The sequence below is a fragment of the Siphateles boraxobius genome, unplaced genomic scaffold (genome assembly GCF_051911475.1).
Source record: "Siphateles boraxobius isolate OS27281-9 unplaced genomic scaffold, OSU_SipBor_1 29, whole genome shotgun sequence".
Classification (NCBI taxonomy): Eukaryota; Metazoa; Chordata; class Actinopteri; order Cypriniformes; family Leuciscidae; genus Siphateles; species Siphateles boraxobius.
This window is the reverse complement of record NW_027508908.1, coordinates 15,229,094-15,249,098: the sequence shown is the minus strand read 5'-3', so window position 1 is coordinate 15,249,098 and position 20,005 is coordinate 15,229,094.

Genomic DNA, 20,005 nt, shown 5'->3' with positions numbered 1-20,005 from the left:
TGCTGCACCTAAAATAATACTACTTATTTTTTCATTAAGATCTTCAACTCCCTGATTTATACAAACCTCCTTTAATTTTTCTTTGGACAATATTCTAAAATTGTTCCAATCTGCTTCCTCAAATTTCCACCTACTTACTCTTTCTTTCTTTTGCATATCCCTTTATATTCCAATTTCTATATATATAGGATAATGATCACTCCCTATAGTACTTTCCTTTTTCACTTCCCAACTACTTATCCCTCCCAAAGACTGGGACACCAACGTAAGATCTATTGCAGTCTCTATACCCTTACTTAAATTTATTCTTGTACCAGACCCATCATTTAGACATACTAATTCCTTTTCATCCAATATTTCTTCTAAAATTTCTCCATTCAAATCTTCTTTTTCACCCCACACCTTACTATGTGCATTAAAATCCCCGCACCAAATAATTTTTCCTCTCCACTCCTCCAGTATTGACTCTAGTTGCACTCTGTCTAGTTTCTTACATGGGTTATAAAAGTTAATCACTTTGATACTTTCTTTCTTATTCCATATTTCAACAACTATTACCTCTAATTCTTGTATTGTTTTTAACCTCCTATATACTATACCCTCTTTAATAAATATTGCACATCCCCCTCCAATTCCATTTCTTCTATCTTCACGTATGGTATTATATCCCTTAATAATGAAATCCAGATTAGTTTTGAGCCATGTTTCCTGAATGCAAATGATATCTGGTTTCTTTCCTAGTTTATCAATATATCCCTTAAACTCATATCCATTTGCTAACAAACTTCTAGCATTCCATTGAATTACCAACATTAAGTTATGCTTTGAGAAGCTGTATCTCCGTTCCCTTCTCCCTGGTTAAGATCAGCATGTATCTTTTCCCATGACAAATCTCTCATGTTTAGGAATTTTGCTGCTGCCTTAACTATGATTTTTATCTTCTCTGTTTTTGTTTTTGCTTGTTCTGAACAATTTATGACATATGCTACAAAAAGCACTATCCTATCCATTGACATTCCTGTATTTTCCTGTTTTGACCCCGTTCCTTCTTTATTCGTACCAATGTCTTCTTTTTCTCTTTCATTATTATATATTTTCACAGCCTCTGCATATGTTACTTTCTGATTTGATTTTACTTTTTGAACCTCAACTGCCTTTTTTCGGATTTCACAGCCCCCATATGCTGCTGTGTGGTTCCCTCCACAATTACAACACTTTATTGTAACATTACTCCCACACTCTCCATATGCATGTTCTCCTCCACATCTACCACATCTCTGTTTCCCTTTACATACATTTGCAGTATGTCCATACCGCTGACATTTATAACATCTTAATGGAGGAGGTACATATTCTCTGACGTTAAAGCTCATGTATCCTACCATCACTTTCATAGGAAGTACATCATCTTTAAACTGTAGCAGTACAGACTCACTATCTGTTTTTTCTCCATTTCTGAAAGCCTGCATTCGAGTGATTTCTGTGATCATTCCTCCTTTAATCACTTTCCTTAGTTCTTCCAGATTCTCTTCTACAGGAATTCCTGTTATCACTCCCTTAGTTCCTCTCTTCTCACCAATTATTTTTTTTCTCCACTATTTCTTTCTTACATACTGATTGCAGTTTCATAGTTTTATTTTTCTGCTCAATATTTTTGCATTTCACCAATAGGCTCCCATCACGCAACACTTTCGCCATTTCTATTTCCCCAATCGCTTTCTTCAATCCATTTGTAAGAGTGATCGGGCTAACTGATGTAATTTCATTCCCCTCTTTAAATTTAAGAATAATCTTAAACTCTTCCATCATTATCTTTTTCCTTACTTCTCGAATTTCTTCATCCTCTTCTAATGTTCTCTTCTTTGTCATCTGACTATTTCTATTTTCTTTTTTCCCTCCTCCTTTCCTACTAGTACTCTTTTCCCAACCCATCTGCATATCTTCATCCTCTGAACATCCACTATAGTTTGCCATTCTGATCCAGTCACAAATCAGATTATGCCATGAACCCGCAAACAAAACAAACAAAATAAACCTACAACAACTAAGTAAGAAACAAAACAAAAACTTTCCTATCCAGCAATGTCTCTTCTCCCGGTTCCTCACTTCAGTCAACGCCGGAAGTATCACTTTTTTTTCAAACGCCTGGCATCATCGGAACACAAACACACTCAAACTGTGCTAAGAACAGTCTTCTTATCCTCCAGGTACTGAGTGTTAATCAGGCACACCTGTTGACACTCAAACATGCAGCCCAGACATGGAGTGGGAGGGGCCACCACCTGAGAGAGAGAAGAAAGAAATACACCCCAACAAAACACATGACCCTTAGGGTCGTAACACTAACTAATCTATGTATCTTTCTTTCTAACTAATCTATCTTTCTTTCTAACTTATCTATCTATCTATCTTTCTTTCTTTCTAACTAATCTTTCTTTCTTTCTGACTAATCTTTCTTTCTAGCTAATCTATCTTTCTTTCTAACTAATCTATCTTTCTTTCTTTGTAACTAATCTATCTTTCTTTCTTTCTAACTAATCTATCTATCTTTTCTTTCTAACTAATCTATCTATCTTTCTTTCTAACTAATCTATCTATCTTTCTTTCTTTCTATCTAATCTATCTATCTTTCTTTCTAACTAATCTATCTTTATTTCTTTCTAACTAATCTATCTTTCTTTCTAACTAATCTATCTATCTTTCTTTCTAACTAATCTTTCTTTTTTTCTAACAAATCAATCTTTCTTTCTAACTAATCTTTATTTATTTCTAACTAATCTTTCTTTCTTTCTAACTAATCTATCTATCTTTCTTTGTTTCTAACTAATCTTTCTTTCTTTCTTACTAATCCATCTTTCTTTCTTTCTTTCTTTCTTTCTTTCTTTCTTTCTTTCTTTCTTTCTTTCTAACTAATCAATCTTTCTTTCTAACTAATCCATCTTTCTTTCTTTCTTTCTAACTAATCTTTCTTTCTTTCTAACTAATCTTTCTTTATTTATGCTAACTAATCTATCTTTCTTTCTGACTAATCTTTCTTTCTTTCTAACTAATCTATCGTTCTTTCTTACTAATCTATCTTTCTTTTTAACTAATCTATCTATCTTTCTTTCTTTCTAACTAATCTATCTATCTTTCTTTCTTTCTAACTTATCTATCTATCTTTCTTTCTTTCTAACTAATCTATCATTCTATTTTCTTTCTTTCTAACTAATCTATCATTCTTTCTTTCTAACTAATCTATCGTTCTTTCTTTCTAACTAATCTTTCTTTCTAACTAATAATCCTTCTTTATTTCTAACTAATCCATCTTTATTTCTTTTTAACTAATCTATCTTTCATTCTTTCTAACTAATCTATCTTTCTTTCTAACTAATCTTTTTTCTTTCTAACTTTTCTTTCTTTCTTTCTTTCTTTCTTTCTAACTAATCTTTCTTTCTTTCTTTCTAACTAATCCATCTTTCTTTCTCTTTCTCTTTCTTTCTCTTTCTTTCTTTGTTTCTAACTAATCTTTCTTTCTAACTAATCTTTCTTTCTTTCTAACTAATCTTTCTTTCTTTCTAACTAATCTATCTTTCTTTCTAACTAATCTATCTTTCTTTCTTTCTAACTAATCTATCTTTCTTTCTTTCTAACTAATCTATCTTTCTTTCTTTCTAACTAATCTATCTATCTTTCTTTCTAACTAATCTATCAATCTTTCTTTCTGACTAATCTATCTATCTTTCTTTGTTTCTAACTAATCTTTATTTCTTTCTAACTAATCTATCTATCTTTCTTTGTTTCTAACTAATCTTTCTTTCTTTCTAACTAATCTATCTTTCTTTCTCTCTAACTAATCTATCTATCTTTCTTTCTAACTAATCTATCTTTCTTTCTCTCTAACTAATCTATCTATCTTTCTTTCTAACTAATCTATCTATCTTTCTTTCTAACTAATCTATCTATCTTTCTTTCTAACTAATCTATCTTTCTTTCTAACTAATCTATCTATCTTTCTTTCTTTCTAATCTATCTATCTTTCTTTCTAACTAATCTTTCTTTCTTTCTAACTAATCTATCTATCTTTCTTTCTAACTAATCTATCTATCTTTCTTTCTTTCTTTCTAAGTAATCTTTCTTTTTTTCTAACAAATCAATCTTTCTTTCTAAATAATCTTTATTTCTTTCTAACTAATCTTTATTTCTTTCTAACTAATCTATCTATCTTTCTTTGTTTCTAACTAATCTTTCTTTCTTTCTAACTAATCCATCTTTCTTTCTTCCTTTCTTTCTAACTAATCCATCTTTCTTTCTAACTAATTCATCTTTCTTTCTTTCTAACTAATCTTTCTTTCTTTCTAACTAATCTATCTTTCTTTCTAACTAATCTATCTTTCTTTCTTTCTAATAATCTATCTTTCTTTCTTTCTAACTAATCCATCTTTCTTTCTAACTAATCCATCTTTCTTTCTAACAAATCCATCTTTCTTTCTAACTAATCGTTCTTTCTTTCTAACTAATCTATCTATCTTTCTTTGTTTCTATCTAATCTTTCTTTCTTTCTAACTAATCTTTCTTTCTTTCTAACTAATCTATCTTTCTTTCTAACTAATCTATCTTTCTTTCTTTCTAACTAATCTATCTTTCTTTCTAACTAATCTATCTTTCTTTCTTTCTAACTAATCTATCTTTCTTTCTTTCTAACTAATATATGTATCTTTCTTTCTAACTAATCTATCTATCTTTCTTTCTTTCTAACTAATCTTTCTTTCTAACTAATCTTTCTTTCTTTCTAACTAATCTATCTTTCTTTGTAACTAATCCATCTTTCTTTCTTTGTAACTAATCTATCTTTCTTTATTTCTAACTAGTCTATCTATTTTTCTTTCTAACTAATCTATCTATCTTTCTTTCTAATTAATCTATCTATCTTTCTTTCTTTCTATCTAATCTATCTATCTTTCTTTCTAACTAATCTATCTTTCTTTCTTTCTAACTAATCTATCTTTCTTTCTAACTAATCTATCTATCTTTCTTTCTTTCTTTCTTTCTAACTAATCTTTCTTTTTTCTAACAAATCAATCTTTCTTTCTAACTAATCTTTATTTCTTTCTAACTAATCTTTATTTCTTTCTAACTAATCTATCTATCTTTCTTTGTTTCTAACTAATCTTTCTTTCTTTCTAACTAATCCATCTTTCTTTCTTTCTTTCTTTCTTTCTTTCTTTCTAACTAATCCATCTTTCTTTCTAACTAATCCATCTTTCTTTCTAACTAATCTTTCTTTCTAACTAATCTTTCTTTCTAGCTAATCTATCTTTCTTTCTAACTAATCTATCTTTCTTTCTTTCTAACTAATCTATCTGTCTTTCTTTCTTTCTAACTAATCTATCTTTCTTTCTAACTAATCTATCTATCTATCTATCTATCTATCTATCTATCTATCTATCTATCTATCTTTCTTTCTTTCTAACTAATCTTTATTTCTTTATAACTAATCTATCTATCTTTCTTTGTTTCTAACTAATCTTTCTTTGTTTCTAACTAATCTATCTATCTTTTTTCTATCTAATCTATCTTTCTTTCTAACTAATCTATCTTTCTTTCTAACTAATCTATCTTTCTTTCTAACTAATCTATCTATCTTTCTTTCTTTCTAACTAATCCTTCTTTTTTCTAACAAATCAATCTTTCTTTCTAACTATTCTTTATTTCTTTCTAACTAATCTTTCTTTCTTTCTAACTAATCTATCTTTCTTTCTTTCTAACTAATCTATCTTTCTTTCTTTCTAACTAATCTATCTTTCTTTCTAACTAATCTATCTATCTTTATTTCTAACTAATCTATCTATCTTTCTTTCTAACTAATCTATCTATCTTTCTTTATTTCTAACTAATCTTTATTTCTTTCTAACTAATCTATCTTTCTTTCTAACTAATCTATCTATCTATCTTTCTTTATAACTAATCTTTCTTTTTTCTAACAAATCAATCTTTCTTTCTAACTAATCTTTATTTCTTTCTAACTAATCTATCTTTCTTTCTAACTAATCTATCTTTCTTTCTTTCTAATAATCTATCTTTCTTTCTTTCTAACTAATCCATCTTTCTTTCTAACTAATCCATCTTTCTTTCTAACAAATCCATCTTTCTTTCTAACTAATCGTTCTTTCTTCCTAACTAATCTATCTATCTTTCTTTGTTTCTATCTAATCTTTCTTTCTTTCTAACTAATCTTTCTTTCTTTCTAACTAATCTATCTTTCTTTCTAACTAATCTATCTTTCTTTCTTTCTAACTAATCTATCTTTCTTTCTAACTAATCTATCTTTCTTTCTTTCTAACTAATCTATCTTTCTTTCTTTCTAACTAATATATGTATCTTTCTTTCTAACTAATCTATCTATCTTTCTTTCTTTCTAACTAATCTTTCTTTCTAACTAATCTTTCTTTCTTTCTAACTAATCTATCTTTCTTTGTAACTAATCCATCTTTCTTTCTTTGTAACTAATCTATCTTTCTTTATTTCTAACTAGTCTATCTATTTTTCTTTCTAACTAATCTATCTATCTTTCTTTCTAATTAATCTATCTATCTTTCTTTCTTTCTATCTAATCTATCTATCTTTCTTTCTAACTAATCTATCTTTCTTTCTTTCTAACTAATCTATCTTTCTTTCTAACTAATCTATCTATCTTTCTTTCTTTCTTTCTTTCTAACTAATCTTTCTTTTTTCTAACAAATCAATCTTTCTTTCTAACTAATCTTTATTTCTTTCTAACTAATCTTTATTTCTTTCTAACTAATCTATCTATCTTTCTTTGTTTCTAACTAATCTTTCTTTCTTTCTAACTAATCCATCTTTCTTTCTTTCTTTCTTTCTTTCTTTCTTTCTTTCTTTCTTTCTTTCTTTCTTTCTAACTAATCCATCTTTCTTTCTAACTAATCCATCTTTCTTTCTTTCTAACTAATCTTTCTTTCTAACTAATCTTTCTTTCTAGCTAATCTATCTTTCTTTCTAACTAATCTATCTTTCTTTCTTTCTAACTAATCTATCTGTCTTTCTTTCTTTCTAACTAATCTATCTTTCTTTCTAACTAATCTATCTATCTATCTATCTATCTATCTATCTTTCTTTCTTTCTAACTAATCTTTATTTCTTTATAACTAATCTATCTATCTTTCTTTGTTTCTAACTAATCTTTCTTTGTTTCTAACTAATCTATCTATCTTTTTTCTATCTAATCTATCTTACTTTCTAACTAATCTATCTTTCTTTCTAACTAATCTATCTTTCTTTCTAACTAATCTATCTATCTTTCTTTCTTTCTAACTAATCCTTCTTTTTTCTAACAAATCAATCTTTCTTTCTAACTATTCTTTATTTCTTTCTAACTAATCTTTCTTTCTTTCTAACTAATCTATCTTTCTTTCTTTCTAACTAATCTATCTTTCTTTCTTTCTAACTAATCTATCTTTCTTTCTAACTAATCTATCTATCTTTATTTCTAACTAATCTATCTATCTTTCTTTCTAACTAATCTATCTATCTTTCTTTATTTCTAACTAATCTTTATTTCTTTCTAACTAATCTATCTATCTTTCTTTATTTCTAACTAATCTTTATTTCTTTCTAACTAATCTATCTTTCTTTCTAACTAATCTATCTATCTATCTTTCTTTATAACTAATCTTTCTTTTTTCTAACAAATCAATCTTTCTTTCTAACTAATCTTTATTTCTTTCTAACTAATCTTTCTTTCTTTCTTTCTAACTAATCTATCTATCTTTCTTTGTTTTAAACTAATTTAAACTATAAACTAATTTAAAACTTCAAAATACTTTAAACTTCAAACTACTTTAAACTTTAAACTAATTTAAACTTCTAACTACTTTTAACTTTAAACTTATTTAAACTTTAAACTAATTTAAACTATAAACTAATTTAAACTTCAAACTACTTTAAACTTTAAACTAATTTCAACTTCAAACTACTTTAAAATTCAAACTAATTTAAACTTTAAACTATTTAAACTTTAAACTATTTAAACTTCTTCAAACTTATTGGACCAAACTTTCACAAGCCAACTTAAAGTTTGTCTCGACGAACTTTTTCTAGTTCCATCTGATGTTAGTTTTTTTATGACAATGTGCTATGATTGACTCAAACTTCCGGTTGGACGAGAATATATGTTAGTGTTTTGAAAAATTATTTGATTTTGAGACATGTTTGCAGTGTTTTGGTAGACATAGTGTATTGTTGATAGTGTATTATTGTATTTTGAAAATTAGTGTTGGACTTTAGTTTACAATGTGTGATGCCAATTGTGTGTTGTAGGTGTGTTGGTGCATTAAGAGTTTAGGGAATTTGTTAAAAGTATTGAAAAAATTGTCATAGCGATTGTAAAAAAAACTGTATAAGTGTGTGTACAAGTATTTTTTATATGTAATAATAAATCAAAAAAGATTCAGCAAGAATCCTGAATTTGTATTTATTAAGCAGCACAACAGTTTTCAACATTAATGATAAAAATTTGTTTCAAGAACCTTAATAAATATGTGTTTAGGTCAGGTTTTGTCTGTAGTGTGGGGACCAAATGAAATGTGAGTGTGCTCTTGACGTGTGGGGACCAGGAAAAAAGGAGAACAGGTCTGTAAATGTTTGAAAATGTGCATGCGTGTTGATGGAGGAAGGTTGTATATTCATTTATTACTGTCTATTTGCTCATGCCAGAGCTAATCAGTGACAGGATTACTGCTAACTGCCACCCAGTTAGTAGTGTAAGTGAAAAGAGTCCTCCAGCAGAACTGCACAGCAGCAGAGGCAGCGACTCCCTCTGTAGGTCTGGCCATGCTGCTGGCCCATGAGGCTCTCTAATCTAGCTCTGAATGAATCCTGTCTGTGCCACTGACTGCCACATCAGAGCTCAAGTACTGGCCAGAGTGGATGATCTAATCGTTTCTCTTGGAGGTGTTGGGATAGCAGAAGAACGAGAGAGTGAGCGGGTGAATTAGAGAGAGAGAGAATGGGTGTGGAGAGTGGAGACCACCCACCCAGCGGATTCAGGATTCGGGAGGCCCAGACGTGGAGCTCCATTCTATGACCCTCTGTGCCGCCCGGAGCTTCAAGCTGGACCCTTCGCAATTGTGTTGCCGCCCTAATGTCCCCCAACCCCCACCTCTTTGCCTCCCTCGAGCTAACACAGGGAGAAAGAAGGGGGTGGTGGTAAACAGCCTGTCCCTGTCATTCCCTCGCTCTCGCTCTTCTTCACAGTACAATGGGAGGGAATGCAGAGGCTGAAGCACTTTTAGAGTGGCCAAATGCTGCAAAGGCTGAATGAAACATCTGTGGAGCCTCATAGCCTAAGGGGGATATACTATTCTGTTGTGCACCAAACTGGCAACCTGTTTTTTTTTTCTGACCTTTTGTTTCTTTTTTAACTTGCCATATGTGAGCATACTGTATAAGTGATTTTTACAAGGGTGTGTTTTTATGTTTTGTTGTTTGGTGGGCAGATTCCAACATATGTTTTCCATATTATTTTAAATTAATACATATTAAAAGCTGTTAGAGAAATGTAATGATTTTGTGAAAGTTATAAACTAGAAACACTGAAGTAAATATTCCTTGAGAGAGAGAAAAATAGGCAAAATTGCCAAAGAATGTACAATAATCAACTTTATGCCATTTTAAACTTCAGAGATTTCAGTGAAAACTTGTTTTAATGTAAATACTGAAACCATGTGGTTTGTCTCAATAAATGTTTTGCATAATAAAAGCATTCAAATTATAATCATATCCTTATAAAGGTATCAAAATATTTTGTGTGGTTCACAGAGCCTTTTTCCATAGTCTTTAAAGCATCTAATACTACCTCTCTGAAGCACCTCTATGATACATACGATGCCCAGACATCCATCTGTAGTTTTAAGACTATTTGCCCATCTGCTATATTCTGCTGTATTGTTTATCAGATGTTTGTACACAATGTTATGCTTTCCAGATGATGATCTCTGTAACAGAGTATGACATACTCAGCCCACATTCTCCACTAGTCCTTGTTGCATTCTTTTAGAAAAAAAAAATAGTTATAGTAGTTTATTTCTGGAGAGTAAATACTCTATCCATATCCACAGTTAAAAACTTTTTTTTCCTGTACCTTTTGTGATTCCTTCATCCTTTTTGTCGATTCTTGTTATCCCCATTACAGAAAATAAAACCTGTCGGGTTTCGGGTCGGGTTCAGCTTAATGTTTCATAAATAGCTTTGGGTTCGGGTTTATAACTAAAGAAAAAAAGAAACGGACTTCGGGTTCGAGCTCAAAAAGTAACCGGTTGGGTCGGGTTAAATGATCTCAGGTACTGGCCGGGTTCAGGCTTCAGTTTAAAGGCCATGCAGATCTCTATCCTCCATGTACCCTAGTGGTCATTAGCAACATACACCGCTATTAAATGTTTGGTTCCATAATAAATGAAAATTTGTGTAAGATTGCAGTGTTGTATGAAATATACATCAAATTTAAGCCATAGATTGATAGATTGATTGATAGTGTAAAAGCACATTCGATTATTTACCAAGAAGACAATAAGAAATCTGCAAAACTACCTTACTTGTGTGCAAATGTATTCAGGACAAAAGCTGTTTTAATAAGGGTGGTCATAATAAATTTCGATTTGATTTAGTTAATAGAGGTTAACTGACAAATAAAATAAATGTATGACTTTTTTGTTTTCAACACTTGCAGCATTTTTTCACACACAAAAAAAATTTGATTTCTCCAAGTGTCTTGGAGATGTTGCTACAGCTCTAATGGATTTAGTCTGTTTCAGTTTCTTCCTGTCTCTTCGTGTAAAAAACTTGGTGATTGTGATCATCAAATCGATTTTTACAATTACAGGCTAAATTAATTTCTGAAAATGTAAACCATCTTTTCCTACTGGCACACTGAAAAAAATGAATAACTTCTATCTTAAAACATTTGTGTGTGTGTGTGTGTGTGTGTGTGTGTGTGTGTGTGTGTGTGTGTGTGTGTGTGTGTGTGTGTGTGTGTGTGTGTGTGTGTGTGTGTGTGTGTGTGTGTGTGTGCAAAAAATCTAACATGCCTAAACTATTTGCATCATTCTATATATTATACCGAACAATTAATGAAGAAATTTCAGAGAAAAAAGTTTGCACAGGTATTTTAATGGTGTTTGACAGTCCAGTCTAGAAAAAGTATTACTGTATAGGAACCAGTTGTTGGGGCTCAAGTCTGCATCTGTATAGCCACTTAAGATGAGCTCAGTTTGGTAATAGCTGAGGTTTGAACTTACAAGGCTTCTAATGCCAAAAGGTCAAGAACTGTGAGTATTCAAACCTCTGGCCTGCTGCCTCTCTTTTATCCCCCCTCTCTATGAAAGCTTCCTGAGGGCTTCATTTGACAGACACTCTCTGCAGTGCCTGTATAAATCATTGTTCACATTGTTTCGCTTGCTTCTGCTTATATGCAACGCTCTGTGAGTCTCCTACTCAAGCAAAACTACGAAAGAGAGATTTTATTTGCAGGTGGGTTATTGGGGAAACGTAAATCAAATGCTTCGTAGCTGCTGTTTTGCTTGCTAATGGTGCATTGCAGTTGAAGATTGCATTAGCTGTAGCTGAATCTACTTGTGTGTTCTTGCAGCAGCTCGCACATCTTTACCAGACAAACCCGAATGGCCATTTATATAATTGTCACATGTATTTTGTTCAGCACTTCAGCACAAGAAATTTGTAAGTTACAAGAGGTTGTCTTGAAGAATGTTCAAGCAGGAATATGAAACAATTTTTCTTAAAGACCACACAAAACACATCCTGTTTACAATTAATGCTTCCACAAAAACACCCATAAAAGCAACATTAGAAAACAATCTCCAGAGAGGCCAAAGAAAAGACCAAAAGGTCTGGAAGTTTGAAGGGAAGAGATGCTTGTTTTGTGTTGTCTGTATGCTTTTCTTCCCCTGAACTTTCTGGATACAGTCTTAATGTCATATACCTGTATAGGAGACCAGGGCTAGTTGTCATACATTTTACGAACCCATTTAAATTACTAATTATTAACCACTGAACTGAACCAGGTCTATTGTATTAAAATGGATCATTGTTGTGTATGTTTAATCACAAGGCCCTATAGGGACAAATGGCTAATGTAGAATCCAGTTAGTGGGACCAAATGTTTAAGTTCCCTTTCAAAAGCTACAATCGATGCTGCGCTGCTTAGCGCATTGGGAACGTCTTTAATCGTGACCCGCTGTGAATATAGTGTGTAAACATGTCGATAGAATCGACCGGAAGTAATATAGCCTCGGTCGGTGACGTCATCGTCGCGCGCCCGCGTGCACTCGCGCACACTCGCGTGCACCCGCGAGGCTATAAATAAATGAGCCGCAGGTGCATCGTCAGGTCTTTTGTCTTCAGAGACCTCTCTGTGTTGGTGTGCAAGCATCTATTTTCTCTCTGCTACAGATCTTTGTTAGGAGTTATTTAGCTTTATACCTGACAGTGTGCAGAATTTTCACTCTTTCTCATCTCTTAACGTCATTTAAAGAGTTTAAAAAGCAAAAAGAGAAATGAGTCAGCAAGCTAAGCGCTGTGTCCCTCCATGTTCTCGACCCATGTCAGAACTGGATACACACGAGATGCTGCGCTACTTTGCCGTGCTGATGATGTCCCAGGACTGCTCTTCAGACAAAATATCCTGACGATGCACCTGCGGCTCATCTATTTATAGCCTCGCGGGTGCACGCGAGTGTGCGCGAGTGCACGCGGGCGCGCGACGATGACGTCACCGACCGAGGCTATATTACTTCCGGTCGATTCTATCGACGTGTTTACACACTATATTCACAGCGGGTCACGATTAAAGACGTTCCCAATGCGCTAAGCAGCGCAGTATCTCGTTCCGCTTTTTCAGGGAACAGGGTTACAGTCAAGTAACCCGGAACGTTCCCTTTCGAGGGAACTCAACACTGCGTCGAGAATCGACACTTTGGCGAAGCTCCCTTAGCGTACGCCTCTGAAGTAAGAATGAAACTAATCCAATTCTGATTGGTGTTGCGTTGTGACGTAACATGTGACGGCATAACCGGATGCATAAAAGTGACGCTGACACACACACACATCATTTTTCGCTCTTCAGTAAGCGCTCTCTGTGAAACTGTCTGTCTTATTTTGTGTTGTTTATCTGTGCAAAGCTCTATATTATGGCGAGTGAACAATACACTAAGTGTGTGCACCCCTGCCCAAGATTATATGCCACGGGTGGGGACACGCATCAGCTATGTGTGTGTGTATTGTTTAGGGGCGCAGCACGCACTGTCAGCTCTCGAGAGGGCTGCCTGTGCACACTGTGAAGCACTTCCTATTAGAGTGCTGCGCTCCCGCTTGGCTATATTATTTCCTGATGATGGCCAGGCTCGTGATCCCCGCGATTCGGGTCCCGCGTCCGTTGAGGTGGCGCGACGGCTTAGATCGTGGAGATCGCAGAAGGATCTCGCGGTTGAGAACGAGACTGCTGAGGCACCTTTTCTCTCATCATCCGCAGATTCTATGACACTCGTTCACGACGCAGAAGCACGCGATGCGGCTTCTTCTGCCCGTGACGAGTGCCCAGTGCTCAAGCTATCTGTTTATAAGGAAGTAGATGTGCTAAGCATCGGAACGAGCAACATGAGTTTTTCCCAGATCTTTATAAAAAATATATATGTAGATCCTGGGAAAAAACCCACTCTTTACATATCTCACCACATTCATTATATGTTTATTCGAATGTGGTGGGTGCGAGAGAGGCGGGTTATGGCAAGATGCCGCAGATTGTGGAAGCTTTAGCGAGCTATCGTTCTCCTGATGTGGCATCTTCACTTTAAGCCCCGGCGCTACCCAACAAAACGTGCAGGGACACATCTGCACTGGTTGGCCGGGCTTATATGGTGGCTGGTCAGGCTTTTGCGTGCCTGCACTCTATGACGATTTTGCAGGCGTACCAGGCCGATCTTCTTAAAGATCTAAATGTGGAAAATATTCCTGTTGGCTGCTCCGCTATCTCCTTCTGGCCTGTTTTCCAATGCTGTCACTACAGTCATTGACAGGTTTCAGGAAGCAGAAAAAAAAAAAAAAAAACAGTCGGCGGCATTCCTACGGTATTTCCCACGCCACTCTAAATCAAAGCTCCTCCCATCGGCAAGAGCAAAAAGAGAGCGTTGCCTCTAGAGCCTCTTCTGCGGGAGCTTGGCAACAGAGGAAGCACTCTCAACCGAAGTCCTCCAGCCAGAAGGGCGACCTGAGGGCCGTCCTTCAGGCGAAGAAGGCTTCGGGAAAGAGGTCCCTAAGGTCCTTCAAAATGCTTACTATTTCCTTTATCGTGAACCAAATCAGATCCGAGGACTGGTTTTTCACGATGGATCTAAAAGACGCTTATTTTCATGTCTCCATCCTTCCATGTCACAGGAGGTTCCTGAGGTCGCTTTCGGGGGCGAAGCATACCAATATCGGGTTCTTCCATTCGGCCTAGCACTCTCTCCCCGCACGTTCACAAAGTGTATGGATGCGGCTCTGGCTCCACTGAGGCTTCAGGGCATCCGTATACTGAATTACATCGATGACTGGCTCATATTGGCCCAGTCTCGAGAAATGGCATTTCGGCATCGAGATGTCGTCCTTGGCCACATTCAGAACCGGAGGTTGAGGCTCAACACTACGAAAAATGTGTTGGCACGTATGTCTCCCGCTCGTATCGAATCCATCCTGGCCATGGTGTCCGGGATAAAGCTAGGTCAGGCCATCACTGTAAAGCAAATTCAAAGACTGCTGTGCCTCATAACAGCAGCATCCAACATAATTCCTTTGGGCCTGTTTCACATGAGGCCCTTTCAGTGGTGGCTCAAAGCCAAGGGTTTTTTCCCCAAGGGGAATCCGTTCCGTATAATTAAGGTTACGCGCAGATGCCTTCTTTCCCTATTAATATGGAAGAAACCTTGGTTCTTGTCCCAAGGGCCAGTGTTAGGGGCGTCATGTCGCCAGGAAACTGTTTCGACAGACGCTTCCCTCGCTGGCTGGGGCGCGGTCTCGGACGGCCGCTTTGCCAGGGGTCTGTGGCAGGACCATCATCATTCTTGGCATATAAATTGCCTATAGATGTTCGCTGTGTTCAGGGCTCTGAGGAGCTTCCTCACAGACATCAAAGGTTACCACGTCTCAGTGGTAGCTAATCTAAACCGACAAAGGACACTCAGATCGCGCCCTCTATTCAGATAGGCGCATCAGATCATTTTATGGTCCCAAGGGAAAATATTATCTATAAGAGCAATATATGTCCCGGGGGTTCTGAATCAGGGAGCAGACATCATTTCGAGGCAGGGGCTGAGGCCCGGGGAATGGAGACTCCATCCAGAGGTGGTGGAGTTCATATGGCAGAGGTTTGGACCAGTGGAAGTGGATCTGTTTGCGTCTCGAGGGACGTCCGTCCCACTGTCCACTTTGGTTCTCCCTCACTCATCCAGCCCCGCTGGGGTTGGATGCCATGGTACAGGCCTGGCCGAGGCTTCGCCTGTACGCTTTTTCCCCCAATCGCTCTGCTCCCGGGAGTCCTGGAGAGGGTCCGTCAGGAGGGCATCAGTCTTCTTCTGATAGCCCTGTTTTGGCCAGCCCGAGTATGGTTTTCATACTTAATTTCACTCCTGATAGCTCCGCCATGGCAGATTCCTCTGAGGAGGGGTCTGTTGTCTCAGGCGGAGGGCACTATATTCCATCCTCATCCAGAGCTGTTGAAATTGTGGGTCTGGCCTCTGAGGGGGCTCTGTACCTAGATGCTGGTCTATCATCTGGGGTGGTCGAAACCATACTTATCTCTAGGGCTCCGTCTACTAGGAGATTATATGGCCTCAATTGGAATATTTTTCTACTTGGTGTAGAGATCTTGAGTTAGGCCCAGTTAACTGCCCAATGACTTCAGTTCTGGAGTTTCTTCAAGATCGTTCTCTGCGAATCTCTCCCCTTCCACACGTAGGGTTTACGTGGCTGCCATTGCGGCGTTCCATGCACCACTAAATGTTGGGCCTTTAGGGAGGCACCAACTGGTCATACTATTTCTCCATGGTATTGGAGGATGAGACCGACAGTCAGGTCCAGGGTTCCTTCCTGGGACCTGGCGGTGGTTCTCGAAGGGCTATCCCTGGCTCCCTTCGAATACCTCCAGTCGGCTTCGGCTAGGACCTCACGTTCAAGATGGCCTTTCTCTTAGCTATTTCTTTAAAGAGACTGGGAGATCTCCAAGCCCTGGCATTATCGCCAGCTTGCTTGGGGTGTGCCCCCGGCAGAGTTAAGGCCATCCTGCATCCGAGACCCAGCCATGTGCCTTAAGTGCAATTTATCATGGCTAGGTCCATGGTCCTGCAAGTATTTCATCCTCCACCTCATGTGTCGGCAGAAAAGGAGAGGTTCCTTGCTCTGCCAGTCAGAGTTCCGAGTATTACCTTGAGAGGTCCTCTTCTTGGAGGAGGTCGGACCTACTGTAGTGTTTTGGATCACCTATTAGGGGCTCCCGGCTATACAAACCATAAGTAGGCCTACAAGGTGCGGAATTTGCCTTCACCTTTGGCCGTTAGAGCTCATTCTACTTGAGGCATGGCGTCCTCTAGGGCCCTCCTTTCGGGAGTTCCCATCAAGGAGATCTGTGAGGCAGCCGGTTGGACTACCCCACACACTTTTGTTAGGTTCTATAGTCTGCACCTCCCTAGTACGCCTGGCACACATGTGCTCTCGTCCTAGCTGAGTGCCTGAATCAGTTTCACTCCGGGGCAGGCCTGTTTTCGGTGCGTGGCCTAGTGGGCATTCGTTCCCCAAAGTGTCGATTCTCAACGCAGTGTTGAGTTCCTACGAAAGGGAACGTCTCGACTTATGACTATAACCCTTGTTCCCTCAGAAAGGAACGAGACACTGCGTCGTCCTGCCACGCCCCTCGAGGCCTTAGAGCGTCTTGCTGCACCGCGGAGCTGATGTGTGTGTGTGTCAGCGTCACTTTTATGCATCCGGTTATGCCGTCACGTTACGTCACGACGCAACACCAATCAGGATTGGATTAGTTTCATTCTTACTTCAGAGGCGCACGGTAAGGGAGCGTCCCCAAAGTGTCGATTCTCGACGCAGTGTCTCGTTCCCTTCTCAGGGAACAAGGGTTATAGTCATAACCCGAGACGTTTTCCAGGAACAGTCCCTGGATTTGGTGGCATGTTCTCAAAAGTTTCTCTGGAAGGTTCCACCAGAAACCCAAATTGCCTCACCTTTTCCATATTTACAGTGCATATTTTTGTTTTATTTTTTAACTGTAATGGACCATCAATTCAAATAAATCCAATTCAATTTCAGAATCTGGACATTTTGCTTAAATGTACCCTAAACTAAATCTGATTAACATATTCCTTTATATGAGCATTAAATGTATTCTGAACAAAATTTCATTGCATATGCAGGGCCCAATTGCTGCATTCAAAAACGTAGAAACCATCACAACTGTCACCAGAGCTACCATAAGCATAACTGCCATTTTTGTCTTGACACTCCAAAAAGAAAACTGACATCTCAGAGAATATGCCAATTAGTATTTTTGTTTTGTAAAGTCTGTAGTAAATATTCAGTCTCCTCTACTGACCAGTTTGTAAGACATAAAACTTACACATGTTCATCAGATGTATTTAAACATACATCATGGCACTGCATATGTGCAAGGTATATTCATATTCAAGGGGTTACTTGACAAACCCATGGCAATATTTTCCTGTTAAATAGATCATTCAGGATCCTTTCCTACAAACCCTTTCATTCGAATTGATTGAGATGTTTACATGAAGGCTTTTCAGTCCGATTGAGCCATCAATCTGTTATTAGATGGATTATTTGATTGCATGTAATGTAATTTGTTTCATTACATTCCTGGTCCTATTGTGCAAGATTTATGTGTGCACATTATTTTAAGGAAAAAAAACTGTCTCTGTAATATTTTTATGAAAATGTAATAAATATAATAAATAGATTGATTATTATATTTATATGATTCAATCAGTTCTTCGTAGATCTGTGGATTATCTTATTAAATATATTGCATTATGTAAGAAAAATGTGTAATGAGGATTTCTTGTCTTGACATTATAAAACAGTAGAATATACTATTCAAAATTAAGTAAAGTACTTGAATGTATATAGTTCATGTGATGTTTCTCTACTAAGACACCTGAGTGAACTTGAGGTGAACTGACTTCATACACACAAACCCTATAAATGCCCATGGGAACAATTTGCTGGTCGAAGGCAAAAATCTCAAAGAAAAGTGTGCCACTATGTTTGATATTATCTATAAGTGGACTTAATTGTGCAATTGCTTCTTGAGATGTAGATTGAAATTAGTTGTATGCTGAGCCTCTTAAATACTGATTCTTTTACAAGAATGGATGATATAGGATAAGCAAGGACCGGTGGTACCTGTCCGTAAGAGCATGCTTTTACCAAGGTTTTACTCTAATGTATCACTTCAAAACATGTCAGGACAGGATCTCCACATGACCTTGTTATTCAAACAGTTAAACTAAATCCAGCATGTGTACCTGGCGGCCGGTAATACAGCTGAACGCTGACTGTAAGTTCATTCATTAGGGATGGAAGTCCAAAGCAGTTCTTTGGTCTCAATGGGAGTCCACCTGCAGAAAACAAACTCACAGGCTGAGGTTCACAGGAGGTACGCAGATGTTGCACAAGTTTCTCAATGTGAGGTGGGTCTTGGACTCAAAGATAGCTTGCTGCATATGGCACTAATGCTGGAACCTGAGATCATTTCCAGTCTGAAATATGTGTGGCCAGAGAAAGGAGACAGCTAGATAAGTCAAAAATAACTGAACTTCGAATGCCCAAAGGCCATGCTAACAATAGCCATGAAATCAAATGTGTTACACATTTTTACTGCCTGTGAGTACTATCATATTATGTGTTTTGATGAGTTATTGATATTGTTTGTGTCCTCATTCGAATCACTGCTGGTTGTTTTATGTCCGGCTCCCGTCCTGCAGTTTTTTTAAGTCAGCTTTGGTGCTCAATCATTCCTTCAAAGGTTGTTTACATCAACCCAGGCCATATTAATATTTTTATGAAGATGAATCCCTTGGTCTCCACGATTTGGTTTGTGTATTTAGTCAAATCACTGTTGATTAAGACTACAGTTGCCTTGACTGGAAGCAGAGCTGGTTGTTATGCTTAAATTAATTTCTGAAAATGTAAACCATCTTTTCCTACTGGCACAACGAATATATATATATATATATATAAGTACTTCTTTCTTAAAACATTTGTGTGTGTGTGTGTGTGTGTGTGTGTGTGTGTGTGTGTGTGTGTGTGTGTGCGCGTGCGTGCGTGCGTGCGTGCGTGCGTGTGTGTGTGTGTGTTTTATTAAATATCCTAATGACCAATTCACCCTTTGCCAATGCAGGGCTCAACTTTAATTAATAAGCAGCTAAGCAGCTTTAGTTATGTTCATTTCTTATTTATCCTTCTGAGTCTGACAAACCACCCAGACTGAGAACATAAATCAAGACTTCAAAGCTAAAGCAGGGATTTTGTCTCCCTGCTCAACTACCGTATAAGTACAGAATATCATTTTCTGGAAAAAAACAAAACAAAACAAAAACCTTTTATAATCAGTATTGTCAGTGAGAAGCTAAGCTGCATAGGATATTAAAGTGGAAATGAAGAATTCAATCTAATTAACATTATTTTGTAAATGGATTTCCACTCTAACAGGTCTCGACAGTGTGAGCATTTCACTTTTGCGACTAAAAGTAGGTCAACTGTAAAATATATATTTAGGAATACTTGTGCTAATAAAAAGTCAGGTTTGTCAAATTTAAGGTAATTAAAAGTCTTAAATATCTTAAATGGTATAACAAAAGTCTTACTTATCATTTTAATGGGTCTTAAATTTAGGGCGAGAAAACAGAAATCACGATATGGCTTAATGTGATTATTGGTA